Below are 8,611 nucleotides of genomic sequence, written 5' to 3'. Positions count from 1 at the left end.
AAATTAACTTATGGTGGGCCAGCCTCACAGCTACCTGCTTTGGCCCCAGGGTGATTTCTGTTTTTCTCTAAGCTTGTTCAAGTCAATCTAAACCTTGGGATAATTCATGGTAATCAAATTGTGTGGCAAGCCACTTTTTTTTTTAAGAAGAAGCTTTCCAAAAACAGTTCTTTAATGTGGTAAAAGGCCTTTCCAATAACTGTCGAATCTGATATCACTTGATTTAAAGAAGAAAACACCTTAAAATGTTCCCCATGTAAAAACTCTGTGACAGTTTTGATCATTGTTGAATAAAGACGTTTTCAAAATGCAAATTCACAAATTTGGAAGATTCACAAATGGAAGATTCAGCAAATCTGGCATCACCTTGACTGCAAAACAAAAGCAAAGTTTGACAAAGAAGACTTCTTTTCTGGCAGGGAAAGTAGGTAAGGAAGTGTTGCATTACTTGTGGAATGTACACTAACACCAGGCACCCAAGGCACACCAAATACCCTGTAGACAGATACAGCAACAGGAAGAGGGAAGATGGATTTGATAGGGATGAACACAATGTTCAAAACCAAGCTGGGGACAACAGTGACTGTGCAGAAGGTGACTGCAAGCTGCACATCAGCACCAGAGTCTGAGGAGAGGGACCCATTGGTCAGAACACACATAAATAAAGCTATAAGGTAATAATAAGGTAATTTGCATGTGATACCAAAAGTGGCAAGAACAAGGAATGTGTTAGCAGCTAACAGATTCATTTTTACAGCTATCAGCTTAGACACTCTCTCTAAAAATATAACAGAAAACAAATTATTATTATTATTATTATTATTATTATTATCATTATTATTCACTTATGTGCTCATCCCCCTTGATGCATAAGGGACTCTATACTCTGATGAGAGCTCAGTTCTCAACAATTACCCTGGGGGTACAACCCAAGTTGTTAAATCCTTGTTCTAAAAGTCAGCCTGAAAAATGTTAACATAACTCTAAGCATCTCCTGTACACTCAATGCTGATACACTGCATGTCTTAAATATGGCCCTGCCACCAACCTGTGCATTGGTAACTGATTTCAGACCAAATTTTCTTTGCTGATTACAAAGTAGTTTTAAATTAGAGCTCTTGCTTTGAGACTGTGAACTTTGTTGAACCGAAAATGATTTTTAGTACAATTCTGAAAGCAGATACAAAGTAGTACACAAATGGATGCCTCAGAACTAAATGTAAACAGCTCTGTCCCAAGTCAATAACCAATAAGTAGCTGGCAGGTGCTGCTTGAGCTTGCCACCTACACACACAAAATCTGACAGAGGATGAAGGACAAGTAGTGTACTTGTGTTCCACCTCAAGCCCTCTGAATTCACTGTTGGGACTGACACTTGGGAACAGATTCCTGCAAAAAATACAGTACAATGAGGTGTTTGAGAAGCTCAGCTGTACTTCACTCAGCTGAAGTGGCACACCAAACTCGCTGTACTAATAGAAGGAGGTTGTAGCAAAGGATTTATTGTGCAGCTGGGATGTACATGATAGCAATTCCATTCTCTTCTGCATTTTACATGTCCTACCTGATTGCACGAGCACCTCTGTCATCGAAACAGAGAGATCCCATCCCTAAAATGATAACACCACCTCACAGTGGTGTTGTAAAATAAATATATACAGTCTAACATGCAGCTGCCAAAACTGTGGCACCTGACTCAATAACAGTACTTGTGTGGATTCACAAGCTGACCTTCCACAGTCATCTTCCCAAGAGATTCTGTTTCAGCCTTCAAATTGCTTTTTCTTCTTTCTTGATTTAGATGCCTGTAGTTGGTAAAGCTTCCTGGAGGTGCAAGATCCCGCATCTTTCTGCTCAGGTTTAATTCTCTTAGGACTCCTGGAGTGTGAGAACAATCCCTAATATCACAGGATATCCCTGGAAGTCCAGACCAACCAGACCCAAACCTCTGTGCAAAGATGAAGAGTTTAGGTCCATTTTTACTCACTGAAAGAACGGCTGCAAGGCAGGAAGGGAAGGAGTGCCATGGGGAATGGGACCTACAGGATTTACCAGTCCCTTTTGAGGCTCTTGGGACAGGGATTCAAAGGACAAAGTGAATCAGGGCATGGGGCTCCAATGCACCACTGCCTTAGAGACTCTGCTGCTTCAGACACCATTTTCACCATCTTCTTTCAGAAAGAATTCACATTTTGCTTACAAAATGGTTATTTCAGGAGCCTCTTTAACTTCATATCTCCACATAATCCTACACTCTAATTGTACTTCATTTCTTTAATGCAGTATTAAGTCTTCAGGCACATTTAAAGGCTGGAAAGAACATTAACTGCTTTGCAGGTATTTTTAGGAGACATTTGGATGACTTTGTACCATAGAGTTCAGTTAGAGTTTTCTTTCTAAAAACAGCTAAGTCATCAACATGATTAAAACATTAGTATTAAATCCTTTAAAGCATTTAGGTAAGTTTGTGGCTAGAAATAGAAGAGTTCTTCATTTTTTTGGAGACACAGGGCATCCAAAACTGTGCTATGGTTTAAATGATAACTTTGACTGAGAAAAGGTCACTGGACCTTCATAACACATCTGCAGGTCCAAGGCTAGAACCCACATAAATATTCTTTGATGATCTCAACAAAATTCAGACCTAAAATTATCTCATACATATCAATTAAAATTTGCTCAGTCGTCACTGATTTCCCTCAAATGTGGCAAATTCATTCATGTTAACGAAAGAAATAGATTGTATTTGAGTAGGGATTAGGGGCAATAAAGCATTAAACAAAAGACATAATTGAAAATCTGACAAATTCAACACGAAGTCTGTTAAACACATTTGCTCACATTTGGTAAAGCACAGCCTCTTTCTCTGCAGGGCCACAGAGCTGTGGATGAGCTTACACAAAACTTAAGGGGCCAAGCCCACAAATCACCACTCAAGCATTAGCCCCAAAATGCAAATATTCCTGCTCCTTTTAAAGGGTTTCACAATGTGAATAAGAATTACCTTCAGAAAACAGACTCTGGCAGGATGAGTGGATACTGAGCAGAAATCTAACTGAAGAAATGCTGTTGTGGTTCACAACACAGCCAAGCTGCAGTGAACACCACCAGACCCTTCCCCTCCTCTGGGGAATGCAGAGCATCACAGCTCTCCAGCAGCAGCCCACGGGACCCAGCAAGCACCAGCAGATGGTGCTCTGAAAGCAGGCAAGTTTCTAAGAAAAATCAGCTTTTATGAACTGAAATTTGACAAGCACCAGCAAAAAATATCTTCAGTAAAGGTATCACAGTAAAATAATAAATTATTCCTGCCTTCAGAGAAAAATACAGCGCCCCAAAAGGGCAATTTCCCCCCAGCTCATCTGCTTTCAGGTGATGCTGCTTTAATTATAACAGCATTGCTTTGTTTCCAGAGCACAAGTGCCAGTCATCATGCAGCAATCTCCTCCTCACCCATCAGAGTATCTTCAAGGCATCATTCCTTCTTGATACTTCACAGATTTGCCTTGGAGGCAAGAACAGTTCAAGTCATTCATTTATGAAACCAAAGACATGCCCAGTGTTGTCAGAAACTGTGAAAAATTTGTGTACATGATTCCAGTGCCTTCTCTTTTCCTTTTGCTTGGCAGCATAAAATAGCACTGATTGAATGGATCTCACACTTGAATTTTTTTCATATATTCTCTATTTAACAGCTTCCAGAGCAGGACTGGATTTCAGCACATACAGGTGCAGTCACACAGCTGCAGAAGGATGGAGCACCACCTAAAATGAACTTCAGTTCTGGAGAGCCAGAGTGGGATCACTAAAGGAAGAAACTGGTGATAAACCAAGTCAAGATATTTAATTTCATTCATAGAAAGTGATCATGGACTCAAGCCTGACAGAGGTCAAGAGATTTTTGGGCCTGTCTCTCAGGCACGTCGTGGGATTCTTGGGGTGTCCTCAACGATCCTGATGGGTCCATCCCAACTCAGCATGTTCTGATTCTGTGAAAAATGACCACAAAAGATGTGACCTGATGTTCCCAAACAGACAAATCTCCTCACTAGGATCAGGGAAGGGATCTCCACCACATGAACTGTACCTTGCAGAGCAACAGGAATGTGCCACAATCAGCCAATGTGCTCCAGTCAGCCTGGATTACCTGGTTTACTGATCCACTGCAGGAAAAAAAACCAAACCCCCAAACCCCATGTATAGTTAAAATATAGATACTTGATATATGTTTCTACATTTATTTGTTTGCAGAAGTTCATTGTATGTCCACTAAACCAGGAGCCAAATCTCTCTAATGACTTCAAATAAGGTATGTGGTTCTCTCTTTGGCTTAGGAATCATGTCATCTTTAATTAAATATTTAATCATTAAGTGGCTCTCTGGGGACTCAGAAGACCTGAGCTGCCTGGCCCAGTTCAGGTTTTTGGTCCATGGTAAGACACCCCAGCTCAGCAGGGAGATAAATCAGCAGCAGAGAGGAAGGAAGGAAAGGAAGGAAAGGAAGGAAAGGAAGGAAAGGAAGGAAAGGAAGGAAAGGAAGGAAAGGAAGGAAAGGAAGGAAAGGAAGGAAAGGAAGGAAAGGAAGGAAAGGAAGGAAAGGAAGGAAAGGAAGGAAAGGAAGGAAAGGAAGGAAAGGAAGGAAAGGAAGGAAAGGAAGGAAAGGAAGGAAAGGAAGGAAAGGAAGGAAAGGAAGGAAAGGAAGGAAAGGAAGGAAAGGAAGGAAAGGAAGGAAAGGAAGGAAAGGAAGGAAAGGAAGGAAAGGAAGGAAAGGAAGGAAAGGAAGGAAAGGAAGGAAAGGAAGGAAAGGAAGGAAAGGAAGGAAAGGAAGGAAAGGAAGGAAAGGAAGGAAAGGAAGGAAAGGAAGGAAAGGAAGGAAAGGAAGGAAAGGAAGGAAAGGAAGGGAGGGAGGGCAGCACCAAGTCCTGGAAGGAGCAGAGGCAGCTTTGCTGGGCTGGAGCAGCAGGGACAAACAGGGCTGAGGTGAAAGAGGAGTAGGGCAGTTCTGAGGTGCTGACACAAGGCAGAGCTGCTGGGAAGAGGTGTGGAGGAAGGGGAGAAGGGTGGAAAGAGAAGGGGAATGCAGTATCCTGCATGGATGCAAACTGGAAACAGGTAACTCATTACACCACACCACTAATCCTAATTAACAGCCTTAATCAAGTATCAAAGACTTACTTAGTGTAGAGTATGAGCTTGACACTTCTGGCTGATTTGGATAAGCCCAGGCCACCACTGCCTGCAGGCAGGAGTGGGATTTCAGCCTCAAGGAATGCCAACCCATAGAGTTCATCAGAACCAGGTCTGTTTTAGGTGGTCTGTGCTCATATGGAGGGAGTGGTGGGCAATATTTTTCCTCTCTAATTGAAGAGTCCACCCTTTTCCTGTCCATTTTGAAGCACAGGTTAGACCAGCTTTGAGAACATACCTTACAAAGCTGTTCACCTGCAAGGACGGATTTCCCCCTGCACATTTCCACGTCAGTTGCCAGCCAGCTATTTCACATCAAGATTTGTCTTTGGCAACCAGCTCCACCATGAGAATACTCCACCTACCTTCTCTCACCACAGCATTTAGCTCCAGGCAGAGAAAGAGCTGCAGTGGCAAAGTGGGCATTGCTCAGTGGGGATGCAGCACCTGCCTCCCACACTGGGTCACAGTAGAGACTTGTAAATTCTCTTTTTATTTGCTTGTGATCAATACAAGAGAAGCAGAGAACATACCTCACTCACTGCACCAGAACATACCTTATTTTGCTGTAGGAGTAGAACAATTCATGTGTAGATTTAGTTCTCCTTAGTTCCTATGATCTCTCCCTTATCATTAAACTCCTCTCTTTTGCCCTGCCTGGTTTTAATAGGATTTTAAATTACTGAAAGACTGTGCACTCTGAACTTCATTTGTTTCCCCCTAAGATTTTTTTATGCTATTGTCTGTAAAATGTTTCTGTATGTTTCAAAGTGAAAGGTCAGAAATTATCATGAGGTTGTTTTCTCCTACTGAAGCACTCTTTTCCCACCAAGTCATTGATTTGCATGCAATTGGAAAGTTCCCCTTGCTTAATATCTTTGTCAATCCTAAATCTTTCATTGCCTTGATGAAGAAAACAGATGATCTATCATTTGACACTGCTCCTGAACTATCTCCACTAAAATTAATTGTCTACATTTTTCCCTTGGAGCAGCTGTAGAGCCAACAGGTCATGTGGTGATGTTGCATATATTAGATTTTATCTCAGCTTTGACTGATGCAAGGAATTCACATTTGCTGCCTCAGTTTCTTGTACAAGGGCATGCATTTGGATCACAGAACAGCCTTAGGGTCCCAGCATGTACCTTTTCCCTTCATGAACAATCTTTCAGCTCTTCACCTACAGCAGAAGAGTATTCTTTCATTCCACTGAAACATCCTACCTTTAGCCTGATTTTATTTTCAGTCCTTCCTGACATCATTGCTATCAGCCTCTACTGGTACAACAGATCCCTCCAGCAAAAAACCCAGCACTTGCCCTAGGACATGATACAGAATATGATGGTTTTAATTTCACTTTTTAATACATCAGGAAAAAACCCTGAAGTGTGAGAAGCAGGCAGTGGATACAGGGTTTGTTCAATAGGAAAGAGGAGCGTTTCACAGCTGCAGAGCACATTTCAGCTAAGGGCCTCAAAACATGAAATAAATTTCACAAGAGTCTTGCTGAGATAGGGTTTTGTGAGGTTCATTTAATTAAGGTTTAGTTGATGAATGAGGGTAATGTTTGGGTTTCTGCAGAGGAAATCATGACAGTGACAAACAACTATATTTCTCATTTATTATGTGAAATTTCTGATGTTTCTGGAGAATTTTACAATAAGCTGTGAAGACGGTCCTGGAAAATCTTTTTCACACCAGAAAATTAAAGAAAACCTGCAACTCTACTATGTCAAACCATAATTGATATCATATTGACTAGCAATGTCACAAATTTATAACAAGGCACTGAGGAGCAAAACACGCCACAAATACAGAGGAGAACAATTGTGTGGAAAATAAGTGACAGGATTATTGAACCAACTTTATCTGATATTGCATGGGAAGATGACTTGCCATTCAGGCAGAAATTACATACCAAAAAAACATCCTTAAACTAGGAAAACAGTTAATTAACACACTCAGGTTCACAGATGTTTTAATCAAGTGCAGTCTAGATGATTGAAACTGTAACTGTTTGCTACCCTGAGTAAAAGACATCAAAATAAATCTTCAGCATTAAATCATGACATGAATATGGACCTTCTAAAAAGACAAAAAAATTTACAATAAAATTAGCATGGGCATTTTTTGACAATTCAATTAGCTTAAAGAAATGTATGGTTTTACACAGATCACCAAAGATCTATCACTTTTAGGAGCTAAAAATCCTTTTCCATTTACCACTAAAAAATCAAATTTTATATACCTCAGGCAATACAGAATTCCAGGAATGCTAGCCACATTCTTATGGTTGTATTGTGTCATGAAATAGTAATTTCAAATCTTTTGGGGAAGGAGGAGAGCCTTTGGGAGAGTGATAATGGAGGGATAGGTTGGGTCTTACTGCATGGTGTAGGCTGAGTCTGCCTTGGGTCTGTCTTGATGTCCTGAACAGTCCTGGGAGATTCAGGTCATCACCCCTTAAAATGGAAGCACAGGTTGAGTGAGATGTCCTGCAAATGGATTAAAACTGTTAATTGGGGCTTGGGTGGTGGAAATACAGGGTTTCCTGTTATCTGCGGAGAAAAACACCCACAAATCTGCAGCAGGGGTTAAAAATGGGGTAGTGAAAGTAGGGGAAGTTAAATCACAGAACCACAGAATGACCTGGGGCATTGGAAGGGAAAATAAAGATCTGCCAGTTCAAACCCCCTGCCATGGGCAGGGACATCTTCCACTACCCCAGGCTGCTCAGAGCCCCATCCAACCTGCCCTTGGACACCTCCAGGGATGGGGCAGCCACAGCCTCTCTGTGCCAGTGCCTCCCCACCCTCCCAGTAAAGAATTTCTTCTGAATATCTAATTTAAACCTACTCTTTTTCAGTGTGAGGCCATTCCTCCCTGTCCTGGCACCGGGCTGTGGCAGCCCAGCCGAGAGCCCCCACTAGTGCTGCTCTTTATTTCAGTTCCATCGCCTGAATAAGGAACTTAAAACAGGGGATTACTAAAGACAGGGAAAAGCACAGTAAGAGGAAGAAGCTGTGTAAGGGTTGGGCTCACAGGTGCTTTCACACTCAATTCATCAGTTGTAAAGCTGATCCCTGCTGTCAATTCCTCAAAGCTTATAAATTCTGGAAGTTATATCACTGGAAATCTTGTTGAAAATATTCAGATGCCACTGCCAGCACCTAATGAAGAACTGTAACACTGTGAAAAACAAGTTTTTACCTGGAGCTCTGGAGAAGGATGGAGGTCAGGGTGATCTGTCACTGCTGCCTGTGGCTCCTTTTAGGGGTATCCATGGGTATTTTATACCTGGTCCTCCAAATTCCTGCTGTTGGGACACAGAAGGTATCTAAGACCAAGGGTAAATCGATCTAGTTAAAATAGTTGGCGGGGTGGGAGGGTGTTTGGTTTTTTTTCTTTAAATCAAAGCTGCAAG

At 41.6% G+C, this 8,611-nt stretch overlaps 1 long non-coding RNA gene across 1 annotated transcript; it reads right to left on the bottom strand.

Moving 5' to 3' along the window:
• Positions 1-1,480: 1,480 nt before the first annotated feature.
• On the bottom strand, positions 1,481-8,156 carry LOC111927699 (uncharacterized). The gene is made up of 4 exons (XR_002863711.2): positions 8,044-8,156; positions 7,574-7,682; positions 4,088-4,163; positions 1,481-3,989 (listed from the first exon to the last, which is right to left on the bottom strand). It is a non-coding gene; the product is annotated as an uncharacterized LOC111927699 (long non-coding RNA).
• Between the last annotated feature and the right edge of the window lie 455 nt (positions 8,157-8,611).

Source organism: Cyanistes caeruleus, chromosome 3 (assembly GCF_971803275.1).
Source record: "Cyanistes caeruleus chromosome 3, bCyaCae1.hap1.1, whole genome shotgun sequence".
Classification (NCBI taxonomy): domain Eukaryota; kingdom Metazoa; phylum Chordata; class Aves; order Passeriformes; family Paridae; genus Cyanistes; species Cyanistes caeruleus.
This window is presented reverse-complemented; position numbering and strand designations above follow the sequence as displayed.